The sequence below is a fragment of the Sorex fumeus genome, unplaced genomic scaffold (assembly GCF_029834395.1).
Source record: "Sorex fumeus unplaced genomic scaffold, SorFum_2.1 ptg000063l, whole genome shotgun sequence".
Taxonomy (NCBI): Eukaryota; Metazoa; Chordata; class Mammalia; order Eulipotyphla; family Soricidae; genus Sorex; species Sorex fumeus.
In genome coordinates, this window is record NW_026606120.1 from 46,715,737 (window position 1) to 46,734,423 (window position 18,687).

The 18,687-nt window shown below is 48.7% G+C and overlaps 1 protein-coding gene across 1 annotated transcript in view; it reads right to left on the reverse strand.

Moving 5' to 3' along the window:
- NXN (nucleoredoxin) overlaps nucleotides 1-18,687 on the reverse strand; it is a 169,966-nt gene that overhangs the window by 81,131 nt on the left and 70,148 nt on the right. The window lies entirely within an intron of this gene.

Genomic DNA, 18,687 nt, shown 5'->3' on the forward strand with positions numbered 1-18,687 from the left:
GAGCCCTGAGTGCCACTGGGTGGGGCCCCCAAAACAACAAAAACAACAATAATAACTTGATCGATTGGTTTTGTTCTCAGGCCACACACGGCAGTGCTCAGGGATCACTACTGGCAGGCCTCAGAGGATGATATGGGGTGCTGGAGATTGAACTTGGGCCGGCTGCATGCAAGGCAGTGCCTCACCCACTGGACTATCACTCTGGCTCCCTAGTTAATTAATTCAAAAAGATATATCGTCTCCGGTCCCTACCCAATCCTCTCAGGTCAAATGCGCTGTGCTAAGCAGCAAACGGGCTAGGGGTCACAGTGACGGGCTCCCCAGGGATGCGGAGCCTGAGGCTGAGACCCCTCTACACCAGCGCTTCTTCCCTTCCCCACCGTTGAGAGGGGAGACAGGGTGGAACTCCGCTGCCCAGAAAATCCAGGCAGAAGCGAAGGAGTAGGCAGCAGCCTGGGCCCCTCACGCAGACTCTCCTTGGCTCTCTCTCCATCAAGCATTGCCTCGACCTTGAACTACTGACCCAAGCACTGAGCTACTGGCCCGAGGGCTGAGAATGGCTGGGAAGGGTCCCTGGATTCCTGAGCACCACTTGGGAGTGCCCCTCAGTAGCCCGGGAGGATGCCCGGAAAGCACTGACTTTCCAGGGCTCCAAGGCACCCGGAACCCCCAACTCAGGGATCCTCCCATTGCGGCTCAGAGCTCCACCTCCGATGACTCATTCCATCCACTGCACAGGCAGCAACAAGCACCACCAGGTGTAGCCCCCAAGCCCATGCCCCCTGCCACCCAAGAAGTGCTCCTCTGGCCCGGGGGCTGTTGGGAGGGTCTGACTGTGTGCATCGAGCTCCCATGGTCACGTGTCTCCAGCGTAACCTGGTGCCTGGCAGACAGCCCGTGCGTGGACACTGGCTACTCACTTGCACTCCAACTTCACTAGACCAAATTCAAACAGTTATTTATTTATTTTGGTTTGGGGGCCACATCCAGCAACACTCTGGGCTTAATCCTGGCTCTGCACGTGGGGATCACTCCTGGCGGGCTTAGATGGTTGGGGGTAGGGGGGGAACATATGGGGCGCTGGGGATTGAACCCGGGTCAGCTGCGTGCAAGGTACGCACTTTACCTGCTATACTACTCTCTCTCTCCAGCCCCAAACCTAAACATTTATAAAGTGACTCAGTCCCTTCGCTTCTCATGAACAAGAGCCTGGGGGAAGCCTCTGTGGACCTGACGCTGGCTCTTAGGGGAAAGTTGGGGATCCTGCTACAAGGATCGTCTAAGCTCATGTGAACTCCCTGCCACCCACTGCCCACATGCTGGCCTCTCCGGTCTCTCACACAACCCACAGGACAGAACCTGGCCTCATCTCACTGGGAATTTCTCGTTTTTCCTCTCCCTCCCCCCACCCCAGGCCCCTTCCTATGCCTTACTGTTTAAATTATGCTTCTCCTAGAAAAATCCCTGCAGCAGATAAACACGGGGTCTGTGATGGAAATGCCAGCGTCCCCAACAATACTGCCACTGTCATACACACGTGAGCGTTCGCGAAAGCAAGGGATTGGCAACCAGGGCTGCCGTGCCCAGGAAAATTATTTCCTGTGGGAGAAAAAAAAAAAACAACCTTCAGCTAGTTCCTGGTGGGTCCGGGGCAAGTCCCAGCCAGGTTCCCGGGTGAATGTGAGTGTTTGGGCTCTGGGGAAGGGAGGCAGAGGGAAAGGAGTTCTCCCTCCACCCCCCATCTGAGCAGGGGATGGCACTGGGGAGAGCCAGAATCTCAGGGCTGCAGCCTGCAGACCTGCCTTTGCCCAGCAAGGAAACAAAGCCCCCAGGCATGGCCCACCACAACCCAGGGGGCAATTATCAATTGGCAAGATCCTGTGGTGGAGAGAAAGGAAGGAAATGCAATTTCTTTTTTGAGAGCATCTTCTAGGATGGATGCATTTTTATCCCATCAGTCGCAGGCAGAAAAGCAACCACTTAATTGTAAGAGGAGGAGGAAAATGCTGGGCAGCCTCGTTGCCATCCTGCAGGACCTGCTCTTACTGAGAGGAAGTGGAGGCATGAAGGACAGCGCATGAAGGATTTGCTTCTTAAAGCCACAGTGGCCGGCTGGGAGCTCCCCTGCTCTGTGTCCAGTGGGTCCTCTGCACAGGATGACTTAGGGACGACTGCTCGATGCTGCTCAATGCTGCACATCAAGCTCCGAATGCAGGGGCCGGAGCTATGGTACGGCGGGCAGGGCACTTGCCTGGCACGTGGCTGACCCAGGTTTGATCCTGGCACCCCCACATGGTCCCCTGAACCTCACCAGGAGTGAACCCTGACAGCAGAGCCAGGAATGAGCCCTGAGCACCGCCAGGTGTGGTCCAAAACAAAACAAAAAGTACTTGATGCACGGAGCTGCCTGAACACACTTTTTTCTCCAGTAACTTCTCACCTGCTGCTGCCCCTTACCTCCGCTGCGTTACTCTCCTTTCTCATCTCACTGCAACCCTACTGGTCCCCAGGCAGCTTCTCCCCCTGTACAGGGCCCCTCCCCCTGGGTCCCAGGGGCTGTGCTGTCTCTTTGTAGGGCTCTAGGACTTTGGGGGCTGTTTAGCAACACTCCCTCAAAGTCATGACAGATATTCCTGGTAGGGCTCCTGGCTGTGACAAATGTCCTAGTCCTTAGAGTAGGGCTCCTTGGGAATAAATTCCCTGGCACTTCAGCTTCCCAGAATGCACTGTCCTGATTAAGATTAAATTCTTAATCTTGGCTGGAACCATAGCACAGCGGGTAGGGTGTTTGCCTTGCATGCAGCCAACCCGGGTTCAATTCCCAACATCCCATATCCCATATCCCCTGAGCACTGCCAGGAGTAATTCCTAAGGGCAGAGCCAGGAGTAACCCCTGTGCATCGCTGGGTGTGACCAAAAAAGCAACATAAATAAATAAATAAATTTTTTATCTCCTAACTCCTGATTGTCTGTCGGGAACCAGGGTGGAAGCTTGCTCCTCCAGAAATGCACACACACACGTGTACATGCACACACATGCACACATCTGCCTAGCCCTTCCTACAAAAAAGCATCAGGAACCAGTGCAGAAGTGATCTCTGGGCCAGAGAGATAATGCAGTGGGGAAGGTGCTTTCCTCACGCACAACCAACTCGATTTTGATCCCTGGTTCCACCAGGACTGATCCCTGAGTGCAGCACAAGGGCTAAGACCAGAGCACCACTGGGTATGGTTTGAAAACTTGGAAGAAGAAGAAAACAGAAGTGATCTTTGGAAATGTACAATACACACACAAACATACCTGTGCATATCTGCACACACTTCTACCCAGCTCTCTCCAAAAAAAGAAGCAGAGGACCGGGGTCCTGAGAGAGAGTGAGCTCGAAGGGCTAGCATGAATGCCCTGCATGCTGGAGGCCTATGCTTAATTCCAAGGACCACATCGCCATCAAGAACCACCAGGTCTGGAGGGCCAGAATGATAGCACAGTGGGTAGGGCATTTATTTGCATTGCACAACCCAGATTCAATCCCTGGCATCCCTTATGGTCCTCCAAGCACCACCAGGAGTGATTCCTAAGTGCAGAGCCAGGAGTAACCCCTGAGCATCACCAGGTGTGACCCCCCCCAAAAAAAGAACCACCAGGTCCAAGTAATGTGCTGAGCATACTGTCGGGTGGAATGCACCCCCACACTAAACAAATAGCACTCACTTGCCCTGTGCCTGCCTTTTTAAAAATCACCTGTTATAATTTCTTAATTGTCTCCTTACTTCATAGAATATGTCACCTGCCCGTTCATCAGTCCAATCAGTCCTGAGTGGTTGGGTATAAGAAATACAACCAGGAAAAACAGAGTTAGGTTGTGGCTCTCACGGGCTTATATTCTAGCTTGGGAGGACAGGCAATAAACTAGGAAATGGGAGACAGTAATAAAAGCTGTGAAGAAAATCTTGCTGGCCTCTTGCCCCAAGGAGACTTCATTCCTTGAGGACAAAGACTGCTTTATTTCATTACTGAACCAATGAATAATGAATTCTTTATTGCCTCTTTATTCATTATTGTATCGGAAATTAGCACAAAGTCTCAAGATTTCAAAAACAGGGCGAGGGCGAGGGCTCAAATGATGGAGCACAGCCTGTGTGAGAAACGGCCACTCCCACAGTGCTCAGGGCTTACTCCTGACTGCTGCTAGGCATCACTCCTGGTGGACTCAGGGCACCATAGGGGGTGCTGGGGATCAAACCCAGGTGGGGCGTGTGCAAAGCAAGTGCCTTACCTGCTGTACTATCTCTCTGGCCCCAACTTGTCTTCTTTTCTTTCTATTCTTCTGTGAATACAAAAAGATTGGGGATTTGTAAAAGCTCAGGTCTGCGTCGCACACAAGGCAGACGATGGGACCTATCTGCGAGGTGGTGGAGACAGCTCTGGACCTGTGAGCCTGTAGGAAGACAGATCTGTCATCTACTTTGCATCTACTGGGCACACCGAGTCTGGGGATTTGGAAGAAGGGGACCCCTCCCTACATTAAATGGGACAACTGTAAACTGGCACACAAGCAAATACTTCCCTGAAGGTGGTGATTCTTTCCTCACTGCAGCTGAGGCAGAGAAAGAACTGGGCTTGGGAGCCAGGCACCCTGGTCTCCATTCTTGCTCCTCCTGGACTCAGTGTGACTCAGTCCTGCCAGCATCCTGACCTCAGGGTCCTGGCTGGTCCCAACCTCCAACCACATCACAGGGTGGAAGGCAGATGCCCCAGTTCCAACCACACAAAGCCTGCAAATCACAGGCTCTCCACCACAGTCAGCTGAGCTTGGGGCCGGGGAGATGGCTCAAGTCGGGGAGAGGGCTGAAGAGACAGGATAGGATGTAGGGCACTGTGGACTCAGGATTTTTTTTTATTTATAATTTTTTTTAATTGAATCACTGTGAGATAGGCCCTTACAAAGCTGTTCATGATTAGGTTTCAGTCATACAGTGTTCCAACATCCATCCCCCCAACAGTGTACATTTCCCGGCACCAGTGTCCCCAGGTTCCCTCCCATCACCCCCCCCCACCTCCTATCCCCCCGTGATTTTTTTTAAACATCTGATGCTTCCTCTTTGAAGGCTGTAGATATCAGAGGTTAATACTGAGAGTTCAGTTTGTTTTTTTTTTACTAAATATTTGCTTTTGTATTACTTTTATCGCTTCTAAGAATGATCAAGCTAATCTTGGTGCATGTTGGGAGTGGATTATAGATATTCATTCTCTTGTTATTCTTGTTTTTTTTTTAAGTTTTATTTATTTTAGTTTTGGAGGTCATAACAGCAGTGCTCAAGAGACCACTGGGGGTGCCAAGGATCAGACAAACATGGCGGCATGTGAGACAAGTGCCCTCCATCCTGTCTCTTCAGCCCACTGGACAGTGGCTGGCACAGACTGATCAGGCAGAAACAATAACAAAAGAGCTTTGGCTGACACAGTGGCACAAAGGCCAGAGCAAAGACTATGCACACAGGAGCACTGGGTTCAGTCCCCAGCACTGCATGGGACTACAGCACCAGTGGGAGGGACCTGAGTTGGACTCCACCTCCCAAAATAGAGAGCAGAGAAAGAGCATGCAGCCAGCCCCAAGTCAACCCCTGGCACCACAGGGTCCCCCAGAGAGTTGTTAGGAGTGACCCTCGGGCAAAGAGTCAGGAGCAACCCCAAGCAAGGCTGGGTAAGCCCCCCAGACTAATAAGAAATAATGACCTAAGGAATGACGCTAATTCACTGGGCAGCCCCCGCCCAGTCCTGCCCCCCAGGTGGCCGCTGAGAGTCAGCTGTCATTTTCCATGAGTTGGAGGCTTGCATAAGGGGGCCCTGGGTTCAATCACGGACTGAACATCCATGAGTTTCCTTGCGCACTGAGCTGGGAAAAGCCCCCAGCTCCGCTGGGTATAGCCCCAAATAAATAAGAAACCAAGACATGTAACTAAAATAGAGTAAGCTGCCATTCACTGGCCAAGACAGAGCCTCCCCTAGCCGTATTTACAAAGGAGAAGAGAGCGAGGAGAGAGAAGCGGGGGCGTCCTGAGCGGATGCCTCAGGAACAGAAACATGAACAGTGGGTCAGTGCTTAGGTCCTTCAGCCCACGCCAGCCGCAAGTGCTTATTCGGTGACCCCCCAACTCCTGGAGATGTCATGATCCCCATTTTCCAGATGGGATACTAGGAGGGGCTAAAGGGACCTGCTGCACGCCGTGCAGCCCCCAAGTGACTTGGCAGGAGCCGAACCCACACTGTCTGACTCCATTGCCTGAGGGCCTGACATCCGCCCCAATTCAAAAGAAGCCCAATAATTGGTGGTGGAAAATGTGCACTGGTGGAGAGATGGGTGCGAGATCATTGTATCACTCAAATGTGGTCATGAAAGTTTGTAACTGTGTCTCATGGTGATCCAATAAAATTTATTAAAAAAAAAAATCCCAATAATCTCCTCCTGCAATGACCCCTAAGAGGCCCCTGCCTTCTCCCCAGCCAACTCCTTAAAGTAACCCACGTTCCTTCATTTGGGGGTGGTGGGGGAGAAAGTCACTCGTCCATGGGCCAGGAATGAGAACAGGAGTCAAAACCACATTGAGTGACAGTACAACAGGTAGGGCATTTACCTCACAGATGGCCAACCTAAGTTCGACCCCTGGCATCCCATATGGTCCCCTGAGGAGTGATTTCTGAGTGCAGAGCCAAGTGTCACCCCCCAAACTACCCAAATAATTAAATAAGATCAACTGGCAGCCCACGAGCTTTGGGGTCTTCCCAGTTCCGTGGGCTGAAGTCAAAATCATCGCTTTAACTTGATTGTACATTTTGGCGGGGGGTGGCGGGGCTGATTCATGGTGAATCCCTGCCAAGAATTTTAATGATTAGACTGAATTAGCCCTGACTCTGCCTGCACATGCCTAAGAACATCTGCTGGGTGAGCAGCCTGGAAGCCTGGGCCGAGTAGCTGGGCACAGGAGGGGGAACAGTCAGAGGCTGCACCCCCCCAGTCCACCCCACCCACTACCACCCCCTACCCCGCCCCATTAACAACCAACTCTGCTTTGGTAATATCTAGAGCCACCAGGGACAAAAGACGCACACACACACAAAACTAAGAACTGGCGCAAGAAAGACAAACTGTTCCCAACAGCCTGCTTTTGACAGAGTGCTGGGGAACTCAGAAAGCATTTTGCTGTCCTGTGGCAACGTTCTGCCTTTTCCTCTGCTCTGACTCAATATATTCCATCCAGTCACAGAGACGCGCCCACAGGGCAAGATTTCTTTAAGGGGAGGGAGGGTTGGGGAGAAGCCAAATCATCTCTGTCTTTAAGGGTGGGGACCGGCAGCATTTGGTTAAGCCCCCCAGAGAATGTTTCCCATGCCCTGCACCCACTCTCAGTCCTGTCACAGATAAGCAGACACTGAAGGCATCCATGTGCTCCCACATGAGCTCCTTTACCCACTCCCAAGGCCCGGGGGTCCTGATGCCATCCATACACTACAGTACCCAGAACCACAACACAGAAATACTAACTGATCAACTTCTGGGGGCTGAGAGATAGTACAAGAGGTGAGGCTTGCACAGGGCCAACCCCATGCCTATGCCTGGCCCCACATGTTGTTCCCGAAGCCCAGACCCAGGGGATACAGTTCTCACGGTAATAAGGTCATAATAATATAACAGTCTCCTTTCTCCCTCTCTCTCCCTCTCTCTCCCTCCCTCTCTCTCTCTCTCTCTCTCTCTCTCTCTCTCTCTCTCTCTCTCTCCCTCCCTCCCTCCCTCCCTCCTCATGACGGTAATAAGGTAATAATAATATAACAGTCTCCTCTCTTTGTCTGTCTGTATGTCTGTCTGTCTGTCTGTCTCTCTGTTTTGGGACCACACCTGGCAGTTTTCAGGGCTTACTCCTGGCTCTGCATTTAGGGATCACTTCCAACTAGGCTGGGAACCACATGGGGTGCAGGGGACTCAACCTGGGTCAGCCACATGCTAGACAAGCACCCTACCCACTGTCCAATTGCTCTGGCCTCTAAAGAGAACTTTAGAACAGAAATGAAGTTTAGAGCAACCTATATGTCTCCTTCTACCCTTGCCCCACTCAAACTAAAAAACAAAAACCAGGCTGGAGCTGCTTATCACATGTCAAAATATAAAAGCGATTTATTTTGCTCAGGACACAACTTGTGCTATTTTACTCCATGGGGAAAAGTGGCTGTAGCTACTGTTACCCAGCGGAAACACACAGGAGAGGGGAGAGGACAGGAGAGAGCTCAACAGGCTGAACTTGGACTTTGCATGCAGGAGGCCACGATCAATTCCTGGCACCACAGGGTGCTCTGAGCCCTGCGAGGAGCAGCCCCCCGAGTACCACCCAGCGTGGGAAAGGAAGGAAGGCAGGAGCAGGCAATGTGGCCTAAAGGATAACTCCATGGCAAAAAGAACCTGTCTTGTAGGTGTGAGGCCAAAGGATCGGTGCTGGTGCCCCCAAATACACCAAGCAAGGTCCTCACAGCTCTGTTACCTGCGACTCCCAGAGCCACCATGGCATGTACCATTGCTGGAACCCAGGTACATGTGAGCATCATAACTAAAATGTGCAACCTCTCGGGGCTGGAGTGATAGTACAGAAGGCAGGGTGCTTGCCCTGCACACGGCCAAACTTGGTTCAATCCCTTACATCCTTTGTGGTCCCCTGGCACCCCATGTGGTTACTACATTCTAACTCTTACATAGAGCTGAGAGTAAGCCCTAAATATTGCTAGGTGTGGCCCCAAACGAGAGCAAAAAAAATATTTAATTAAAAATATAAAATATGGGCCAGAGTGATAGTACAGTGGGTAAGGTATTTTGCTTGCACGCTGCCAAGCTAGGTTCGATTCCTGGCATCTCATACGGTCCCCTGAGCACCGCCAGGACTAATTCCTGAGTGCAGAGCCAGAAGTAAACCCTGAGTACCGCCAGGTATGACCCAAAAAGTGAAAAATAAAAAAAGTGCAACTGTGCACCATAACCTGAGGATGTTTAAAAAAAGGCGGGGGGCAAACACTGAGGCCAGAAGTCCAACCTGTGGTGACCACCACAACCAGAAGAGGCACAGGGGCACAGGCACATCTATGGAAGGAGAGAGGCCACACAGGTGAGCACAAGCACCAGACGTGTGTGTGTGTGTGTGTGTGCGCGCGTGCGTGTGTGTGTGTGTGTGCGCGCGTGTGTGCACTCCCCAGCCACCACAACATCAGCAAGAAGAAATATGGGCTCCATATGCATTTTTAAATTCCCAGAGTTACCTTAGAAAGGGAAGAAGCATTCAAGCTCACCTTATATTCTAACTCAAGTCTATCCCAGGTACTATCATTTCAATATGCAATCAAAATTAACATATCTCAGTAGAATCATTTACATTATTTTTTTTTCTACTTGAAAGTGATTGAAATCTAGTGCATTCTTCTCTGCGGTTCTATAAACATTCTGCACACAGCATTCAAACAGTATGAAATGTATATCAATAATCCCTTTGCACCGCTACCATATCGGAAGCTATAATACTACTTAACAAGAAAAATCCCATCATTGTTCCCAAGTGATATTTAAGCCATTCTGCTCTAAAGTTATTGCGCTACCATCAAGACGCACATCACGGACAGCAGGCTCTGGAAGCAACTAGCCTTGCGTCCCAGGAAATAAAACAATTCTACAATGTGCCCCGGACAAATGAACAAAGATGGAGCACGCCTGCCTCCAGCCCCGTCCACCCACCTACCCCATCTGCTTTCCTTCCTGCAGCTGACTGACTCTCAAGTGTTTCACAGTACCGGTGAATGTGGGTAATTAAAATTGCTCAATATTTTAAGACTGAGAAGAAAGCTGATGTCTTAATATTTCTGTTTCTTGATAGCTTCACCAAAGATCTGCTAGACGCCCCTCTGCTTCTCAATCTGTTGTGATAATGGAGACAGTGAGAGAAGCCTCGAGCTGTGACTACGTGAATACACAGGAGTGGTTATTTCATGAACAGAGACTGATTTTTTAAAAAAGAAAGGAAAAAAAACACACAAAGATTTTCTTTTCAAGAATGAACTGGAGTAGCCCTTTCCTCAGCATTGACCGTTCTCAAGCTGACGTCTGCAGATACTTCTACTTTCATACAGTGGCCAAGTGGGTTCTTTACGAAACTTTTTTTTTAGGTCACACCCGATGATGCTCAGGAGTTACTCCTGGCTCTGCACTCAGGAATTACTCCTGGCGGTGCTCGGGGGACCATATAGGATGCTGGGAATCGAACCCGGGTCGGCTGCGTGCAAGGCAAACACCCTACCCGCTAAGCTATCACTTCATCCCCGAAACTGGTTCATTTCATACTTCTACTGCACGTCAAAACTGACCCTCGATTGTGTGAAGCCAATGTAATGGGCCAGGGCAGTTTTCCCCATATACTTGTGATTTCTTATAATTTCGGTTCGACTTCCCTGGCTGTCTCAAGCCTCCCTTTAGAGATGTGTCTCCTAGAGAGAACTGCAGACCTAATCAAAGTCATGCATGCTTTATTTACTTATTTATTTTTCCATTTGGGGGGGCCACACCCAGCTGTGCTCAGCTGTGCTCTTACTCCTGGCTCTGTGCTCAGAGATCACTCCTCGTGGGACTCGGAGGATAATATCGAGTGCCAGGGATTGAATCCAGATCAGCTGTATGCAAGGCAAGAGCCCTCCCTGCTGTGCTATCTCTCCAGCCCCTGGCATGCCGGCTTCAGTACCTAGAGATGTTACTGATACAAAAAGATGTCAACATTCTGGGGCCAGAGCGATTGTATAGTGCGGGTAGAGCATTTGTTTGCCTTGCATGTGGCCGACCCAAGTTCAATCACCGGCATCCCATATAGTCCCCCAAGCACCGCCAGGAGTAATTTCTGAGTGCAGACCCAGAAGCAACCCTTAAGCATCACTAGGTGTGATGCAAAAAGAAAAAAAAATCAACATTCTGAAACAAAATATAATAACTGATTATCTGGGGTTCTTTTGGGAGGTATGTCTAGATTTGGGGGTCCCATCCAGCACTGTTCATTGCTTTGTGCTTAGGAATGACTCCTGGCCGAGAAGGGACCCCAATCTGGGCCTTCCGTATGTAAAGCATATAAAGTGATGTTTTTAAATCTTTGGTGGCTGGGGAAAGGTTCAATTGGTTGGAGTGGATGCTTTGCTTGTCAGCATCCCAGGTTTGATTCCTGGCACCATGGCATCCCTTGGCACTGAATGGAGCAGCCCTTTGTGGGAGCAGCCCTCACGCCTGCCAGGATTGTTCCTCAACAAAATGTTCTCTCTCTCTCTCTCTCTCTCTCTCTCTCTCTCTCTCTCTCTCTCCCTCCCTCTTTCCCTCCCTTCCTCTCCCTCTCCCTCTCCCTCTCTCTCTCTGATTTTCTCAGTTGTAATCTTATAAGTGGATCTGGCAAATTCTGAAGTTACAAGTGCTCATAAACCCAGTATCACAAGACAGTCCTGAAATGCTGTAATTTTCTATTCTTGAACCAGGAACAGATTGGCAGATTTTGTATTTCCTTTTCAGTGATAGTTATTGGAGTGCTTTTAGTATCAATATAGTATTTTGATCATTTTGCCCTAATTAGAAAAACAATAAAGTCACCCAAAACCTGAGGGCCTTTGACCCAGAATGGAAAACTTTTCTTTTAGCTGGAGTTTTGCCCTTTTTCGAAAAAAAATTTTTTTTAAACGGAGGTTTTATAAACTTTGTTCTAAGAGAAATTTACTGATGGGTGGGAGGGGAAGGAGGACCACACCCTGCAGGACTCAAGACTTACTCCTAGTTTTGGGCTCAGGAATCACTCTTGGCGGTGTTCCAGGGACCACATGTGGTATACTAGAATTAAACCTGGGTTGGCGATGTGCAAGGCAAGGGCCCAACCCACTGTACTAATGGTTCTGGTCTCAGAAAACTCATCTTAAAGATCTACTAGAGCAATAGTACAGGGGTTAAGGTATTTGCCTTGCACGTGGCCATCTCAGGTTCAACCCCTAACACCCCAGATGGTCCCCTAAGCACCCCCAGGAGTGACCTCTTGTGAGCACAGAACCAGAACCAGGAGTAGCCCCTGAGAACAAACTGGTGTCCTCTGCCCAAGTTAGTATGTATGTTACCCCTAGCAATGTTATAAAAGAATTATTGTGAAACATACCTAACATAAAGGCAATCTGCCAGAAGAAAAATCTTTTAAAAGTCATTTTATCTATCCACAGCAAAGATTTTATGAACATTTACAAATCCAATTGTTTCTCTACTAAAAGCTCCATCCAATTCTAAATTGAAGCTACGCGTCACACCTTCCAAATCAAATAGTCTGTGACTTAAATCCTAATCTTTATAACTGGCACAGAGATATGAAAAAATGTTTTCCAAATGCTGTGGGAATTTTTTTAAGTTCCCAAATGCACAAAACTGTGTGTGTGTGTGTGTGTGTGTGTGTGTGTGTGTGTGTGTGTGTTTGAAGAATTCAGCATCAGTTCCAAGTTAGAGTTCAATGGCAACGAATGCATAGAACTGATGACTTTAAAATAACAACATACTTTCTATGTGCAGCATTATTGCTTCCATGAATTAATGCCAACAAATGTGGTCAGTATTGTTTCCAGATTCCTAAGGCAACTCTCCTTCTCGGACGACTGACCCAATCCTGCCCATCCTTGATTACAGAGTTTCCAGTCATTTGCAAACTCTGAAGCATCATCGCAAAGGTGAGAGGCAGGTTTACTGGTCCTGGAACGAGCAACGTGGTGTAGTACACAGACATTCCCAGCACAGAACATTCTCAGCACTGAGAAAGAATTCCCTCCCTAGATAAAGAAGCCTTTGGGAGGACAGTTGCCATTTTTAAAGACTAGAGACTTTAAGAGAAATTCCTTCTTGTTATAGCTTATCTTTTTTCAGCTTTTTTTTTTAAGTATCCTTTGCTGATTAACTCCATTCTTTCTATTCTCTCAGAGGACTGCAAGTTCCCACAATACATATGTATTTAATTTTATTGTTTTGCATTTGATATATTGCTTTGTAACTGTTCAAGGCTTTTTTTTTTTTAGTGAACATTATATTTTTTGTCTCCCAAACTCCAAGCTTCTAAGATAAAAGCTACAGCATGCCTGCACCTTGGGGTGTTTTCGTCATATGATTTTTTTTTCTTTTTTGGTCACACCCAGCAATGCACAGGGTACTCCTGGCTCATGCACTCAGAAATTACTCCTACCAGTGCTCGGGGGACCATATGGGATGCTGGGAATCGAAGCCGGGTTGGCCGCATGCAAGGCAAACACCCTACCCTCTGTGCTATCGCTCCAGCTCCTTCATCTGATTTTTTTAAGCCAACAAATTCATTTTGATTTGTTTCCAGTGAGAAATAGTTTGTTTGAGGACCAGAGAGTCAGTATAGTGGGTAGGGCCCTTAACTTGCACATGGAAGACCTGGGTTACATCTCAGGTTACCCCATCTGGTTTCCGGAGCCCTGCCAGGAGTGATTCCTGAGCACAGAGCCAGGAGCAAGCCCTGAGCAAAACCAGGAGTGGCCCAAAAACAAACAAACAAAAAAGAAATTAAAATGAAGGAGGAGGAGGAAGAGGAGGAGGAGGAGGAGGAGGAGGAGGAGGAGGAGGAGGAGGAGGAGGAGGAGAAATAGTCTATTTCTCCATTAATACAAAATCAACAAATCACAAATCATCCTGTTATTCGTCGATTGCCTCGAGCAGGCCCCAGTAACATCTCCTTCATCCTAGCCCTGAGATTATATTCAAGGCTCTTTAGGAGAATGAGACCCATCATTGTTACTGGTATTTGGCATATTGGGTACGCCAAGGGGAGTTTGCCAGACTCTGCCCTGTGGGCAGGCTACATTCGGTAACCTGCCAGTTTGTCCAAAGTAAGAATGAGATAATAAGATGTCATAATAAGATGTCGCGCGGCCGCATTTGCAGCCGCATGGTTCCGGGATCTGGTTTTTATAGTCTCTGAGTCTTGGCCGCTGATGGGATTACACGGCGCCAGGGGGCCAGTTGGTGAGTGTGACCCCCGCCTACTAGAATTTGGAGGATCTCCATTAATACAGGTCTGGTATTTTGGTTTAGTTTAGTTTTTTTAATGACAACCCAAAGTTTCCTTGTCATGGGGCCACATGGGACAGTGCTCTGGGCACTGACAGAGCTCAAGGGCCAAGTAGTGCACAGCGGGTAGGGTGTTTGCCTTGTACACGGCCAACCCCAGTTCGATTCCCAGCATCCCATATGATCCCCTGAGCACCGCCAGGAGTAATTCCTGAGTGCAGAGCCAGGAGTAACCCCTGTTCATTGCCAGGTGTGACGCAAAAGGCCAAAAAAAACGCTGAAGATGAATTCGGGGCTTCACACATATGCGAGACATGTGTTCTATTACCCCCCACCACCTCCCTGGGCACGCAAGCCAAAGTTTTTATTTTTTTTCATTATAAAAATAAAACGGGCTGGAGAGATAATACAGAGGGTAGGGCACTTGCCTTGCACAGGGCTGACCTCGGATTGATTCCTGAAATCCCATATGGTCTTCCGAGCACCACCAGGAGTGAGCACAGAGTTAGGAGTAAGCCCTGAGTACTACCAGGTGTGACCCCAAAACACAAAAAAATATGGTAAAAACAAAACAAAACAAAAACTCTTCCAGGGAGTCTCTCTCTCCCCAGTGTAGATACAACCCTTGATAGTCTCTTATGCAGCACCGTAGCACTGTCCTCCCATTGTTCATCGATTTGCTCGGGCGGGCCCAGTAACGTCTCACAACAAATTGTGAGACTTGTTACTGTTTTTTTTGGCATACTGAATATATCACGGGGAGCTTGCCAGGCTTTGCCGTGTGGGCAAGATACTCTCAGTAGCTTGCCGGGCTCTCTGAGAGGGGTAGAGGAATCGAACCTGGGTCGACTGCGTACAAGGCAAACACCCTACCCACTGTGCTATTGCTCCAGCCTAGTCTCTGATACAGTGTCCAGAAACTGTTCGTGCGTGTGTATAATTATATGAACACAAGCAAAGCTGAGCAAGGGCCAGGGAGATGGCTCAAAGGGCCGAGTACTTCCTTGCAGGCGGGTGCCCTGCATTCAGTCCTTGTACCTCATGGTCCCCTAAGCCAAGTGGGGACCCCAAATCAAAAAATAAAATGAAACTCTGAACGCGCTATCAATTTACTCTCTCTGAGCTGGTCAAAAGGCACAGATCCACTTTGACAGATCAGCCCATGGTGGGTGAACTTGCAGCTGGGAGACATAACGTGATCTGGGGCTCCCAATGCCAACTGATCTGCAGAGCATCTTTCTGTACCTTTATATTGCCCAATAAGTAGCTGAGGGGCTGGAGCCATAGGGCGTTTGCCTTGCATGCGGCTGACCTGGGTTCGATTCTCAGCATCCCTGAGCACCACCAGGAGTAATTCCTGAGCATGTGAGCCATAAGTAACCACTGTGCAACGCCAGGTGTGACCCATAAAGAAAAAAAAATGTAGCTGAAAATGATACTGGCAGGTCAAGGACTATATATCAATGTACTTTATTTGTTTCTGGATGGGGGTGCGTTAAGGGCCCCACTGGGTGGTACTTAGGGGCTTCTCCCAGCTCTATGCTCTGGGGTTGCTCCCAGCAGTACTCAAGAGCCCGGGGGTGCTGGAATTGAATCTGGAGCTCCTGCATGCAAAGTCTGTGTGCTCCAGCAACCTGAACTGTCTCAGTCCAAGACTATATATTATAATAAAGTGGCACTGCCCAAAAGAACAAGCATAAGAGTTTCATGCCTTCTAATCACACACACACGCTAACACCATAGCATTCTTTTTGCCAGTCTTATAGTGGCATATCACATTTTTTCAGTTGCACTTCTTTCAATTCAAGGGGGACCAGGGAAGTCAGAGCGATGACTCAGTGGGCTACAGTGCATGCTCTGCACACAGGATGCCCTGAGTTTGATCCCAGCAATGCATTCTCCTTAGGCATTGCCAGCAACAACCCCTGAGCACTGGAAGCAGCTTCCCAACACCAACAGGTGTGAACCCCCCACCACACACACACACACATACACATACACACACAGAACTACCATCATTATAAACATGTTTACATTTCTGTTTCTACCTAAATCCATTCTTTCTCTCTTTCTTTCTTTCTTTCTTTCTTTCTTTCTTTCTTTCTTTCTTTCTTTCTTTCTTTCAAGAAAATAGTGTGGAGACCACACTGGTGCTGGGGGGGTGGGTGCAAACAGGATGGGAAATCAGAGACAGGACCTCACACTAGCAAGGCAAGTGCTCTACCACTTGGGCCACTTCCCAGGCCCTCTCTTTACATTCTTTTTTTTTTCCTCTTTACATTCTTTACTCAAAATCATTTAAGAGCTTTTTTATGTATTCAGGAAAATGGCCTTAGGCCAGAAAGATAGTATAGCTGGGAAGGCATTTGCCTTGCATGTGGGTGACCTGCATTCCATCCCCCCACCACACACACCAATTATGGGTGTCCAGTCCACACCAGGAGCGATCCCTGAGTGCAGAACCAGAAATAAACCCTGAGCACTACAGGTGTGACCTCAAAACCAGAAAAAAAAAGAAAGAAAAACATCTTCCTTCGCTTTCAACCTCTGGGTGCTTGCCAGTTTCCTAAGATCCAGCAATTTTTTTTTGGACCACACCCAGCGGTGCTCAGGGGTTTATCCTAGCTCTGCACTCAGGAGTCACTCCTAGTGGACTCAGAGGACATATGGGATGCCAGGGATTGAATCCTGGTCAGCCACATGCAAACCAAATGGCCTACCCACTGTGCTATCGCTCCTACCCCCCCCCAGAGTCCAGTAACCTCCTTTGCTGCTAGAAATGAGATTCCAGTTTAGTTGCTTTAAAAGACACGTAATTATAGATGAAGATCCAGCCGCCTCAGAGACTCCTCAACACAAAGCCCAGCTCAGCAGGCAGAGAGAGGAGAGCCAGTTGGTCTCCCATGGTCCAATCCCAGACCCAAGGGAAAATGACAGCCTGGCAGGTTCTCCAACTAGCCGGCCCCAGGCAAAGAACAGATGACAGATGTGCACAGGGAACTACTTATCTCCTGGCACCTGCTTCTTCTTGTTTTTTCCCATAAAAGAAGAGGGAAAAATTAAGTAGAAGGAAGCCCTTGAGTAGGATGGCGCCAAAGTAATGTCTGTGCTAGTGGGACTGGCAAAAAGTAGTGGACGAGCAACCACAACGAAGCACAAAGATTCAGTGTAAGCAGCACTGGTTCATCATGGTTTTTTGGTTTTATTTGGGGGCCACACCCAGTGGTGCATAGGATTGACTCCAGGGTCTGAGCTCAGGGATGACTTCTGGCAGGGCTCAGGGAACCAAAGGGGGCACGAAGATTGAACTGGGTGGGTTTCATGCAAGGCAAGCACCCCTGTACTATTATCCCTCTGAGAGTCCCACAGTAATTTATTTTCAGTCTTTTCACAGAAGAATGCACTGAGTGTTAAAGGGGAAAAATTATCAGGCCGGAGCTATAATACAGCAGGTAGGTTGCTTGCCTTGTACCCAACTGACCCAGGTTCGATCCCTGGCACCCCATATGGCCCCCTGAGCACTGTCAGGAATGATCTCTGATTGCAGAGCCAGGAGCAAACCCTAAGCTTCACTCAGTGTGCCCTCTGCACCACCCCTCCCCCCCAAAAAAACACGAACAACTGGGGAGGTGTCTCAAAGGGCTGGAGCTTATGCTTTGCAGTCAGGAATCTCAGCTTCAACCCTGCCCTTGCCCCTGTATCATGAGGTACAAACCCTGAGCCTGGACTAGCCCCCGAGGACTGGAGGCGTGGTCCCCATCCACCAAAAAAAGAAGCAGGATTAGGATTAGGCCTTTCAGAGTATAAGGGTCTATTCTGGATGGCCCACTGCTTCTACGAGGAACTAAAGGAGAGAATGAATTAGCACACAGAGTAATGCCCACCAGTTCTGGGGCTACGAACTTGGCATGGCCATAACACCAGTAAAGCAAGGTTAAGGGTTTCAGAGGGCAGAGAATGCAGCCCGGGATTGGGTGACCACTTACAGGGGACAGAGCTGGGACTAGCCAGGCTTTCCCCACATCCCCGAAGTTTGGGCTTCAAGCAATCCATTCTGATGCTCTTATTTCTAAGATGCTATCTTAACCACATTTGAAAGAGCTTTTCTTACAAGGCAAAGACTGGGAGAAAATACTAAACTTCTTAAGAGCTCCTGTCTAGCTGCCAAAGCATTGTTTTAGTCAAATGTCAAATGAAAAGGGAGAAACAGAACGAAGATTTTATTTGAATTGCTGCCAAAGAAAAGTAACCTCCAGCGGAACACTGGGCCCACTTTGCTGGAAATCCTGGCAGGCTGCAAACAGAAATGGAAGCAGAAAACTGCATCTTCCAGAGAGCATGGTGTCAAACAGGAAGAAAGAACCACAAGGAATGATGCAAGTTCAGGTTTCTGGGGCTCAGATTCATTTTATTCTTTTCTACCTCCTCCTGCTAAAAAGAAAAATAATTTACACATGATTTTCCCTTTCAGGGACTTTTGGAAATGATTGAAGGCTAAATTGCTGTAGTCCAGAGGTGAGTGATGCAGGAAAAATAGGGAGAGGGAAAAAGAAAAGATGGGGCAGCAGGCTGGAGAGAG